Consider the following 1867-nt stretch of genomic DNA (forward strand, 5'->3'; position numbering starts at 1 on the left):
ATAATTTTTATCTTATATCACCAGCTACCAGTGCTCAATGCTTTTTAAGGATTTGTTGTTGTTAGGTGCCATTAAGTCGAGTATGACTCATAACGACCCTGTGAACAAAAGATCTGAACCCTGTTCTATCCTGCACCATCGTCACACTTCCTGACACACAAGAGCCCATTGCAGCAGTCACCGTGTCAGTCCACCTGGTTGGGGGTCTTCTTCTCATTTGCCAACACTCCATCCTTACCGACATCATGTCTCTCTCCAAGGAATATCTCCTCCTAGCAACATGCTCAAAATATGTAAGGCAGAGACTCATCATTCTTGCCTCCAAAGAGCACTCTGACTGCCCTCTCTCCAACACATAACTGTTTGTTCTCTTTGCCATCCATGGGATGCTCAGTGCTCTGCTCCTACGTCACAGCTCAAAGGCAATTCTTTTCCTGTCATTCTTATATATTGGCCAGCTCTCAAATGCATAGCAAGTAGCACAAATACTAATATGTCACCTATCAAATCTGTGTTCAAATGAATAAAAAAAAAACAAAACACAAACCCTGGATTATTCCAAGATGTATAAGAATATAGTAATTGATCTCGTTTGTTTTTGTTTTTAAAATAAACCTTCAAAAAACTTGACAGGCAAAGCAGCAACCAAGAAATATATGTTGTTATTGCTGTTATGTGCCTTCGAGTCGCCTGCGACTCATAGCGACCCTATGTACAACAGCCCTAAACCCTGCTCTATCCTCTGTCAATCTCATTGTATCCGGGCACACCTACCCTTATTACCCCAATCACTGAATCAACCCACCTCATAGAGGGTCTTCCTCTCCTGCACCGTCCCTCCGCCCTCCCAAGGATGATGTCCCTCTCCAAGGACTGGTCCCTCCTTGCAACATGTCCAAAGTATGTCAGACGATCAAATGTCCCCAGTGCAAGTCTCCTTGGAGTAACCTTTAACTATTAGCTAGTGCTAATAAGATCCTTGCCTTCTCTGCAAGGGGCAGGTTCACAGTCACAAAGAACCCTCGTCATCAGCCTAGGATGTTTGTCAAACAGAAATGCACGTACATTTTGGGGGGCTCTTTCTACCAGCCTTCTAATGCCAGAAAAGGAAATAAAACAGAAGTTACTTACTTACTTCGCCAGAAACATGGCAGAAAGTATGGGAAGAAGAGAGTGATAGAGGGAGAGAGAGAGGAAGGGAAGGACAGAAGGAAAGAAAAAAAATCATTTTCTCTACAGAATCAAGGCAGCAAAGCAACAATCAATCCAATTCAATATTTTCTAAGCCATGTCAAAATAGGGCTGAGAAAAACAAACTCTGGGTCAATTTATTCTTAACAAGTTCAGCTTGAAACAAATTGACAAGTATAAGGTAATTGGAGAACTGTAAGCAATAGAGGAGCCTGTTTTTGTGTTTTCTCTGGTTGTTAATAGTATTTCTTTGGTAAGAACATTAACTGGCATGCTTCTCCTTTCCAGTTCATCCATTTCCCCCTCTGAACTTCTGAGTAGCAGATTTCAAATTCATTGACATCCACATCTTCTCCAAGCCGAGACACACAAACATACACACACAAAGATGAAGTATAAATTGCACACAGAAATTACTCTTAATTGTAAGTCTTGCTCTCATTCACAGAAGAGGAGCACCTCTGGCTTCAAGGCTAGACAAGGATGCCCAGCGCTTGCATAGAGCTCCTTCTACTCTCGCTTCTGAGAAGCTGCCATTCACACAACTGCTCTCCCCAGTGAAGCAACCACATGACCCGAACTTCTGAAGATCGACTAGCAAGCACCTGGCCCAGAGTCTGGCTCAAAAGCATTGAACAGTAAACCCCACAGATTTGGCTTGAATCTAGGGAGTCCT

This window comes from Elephantulus edwardii, unplaced genomic scaffold (assembly GCF_000299155.1).
Source record: "Elephantulus edwardii isolate Elephantulus edwardi_28Jun2011 unplaced genomic scaffold, EleEdw1.0 scaffold00017, whole genome shotgun sequence".
Taxonomy (NCBI): domain Eukaryota; kingdom Metazoa; phylum Chordata; class Mammalia; order Macroscelidea; family Macroscelididae; genus Elephantulus; species Elephantulus edwardii.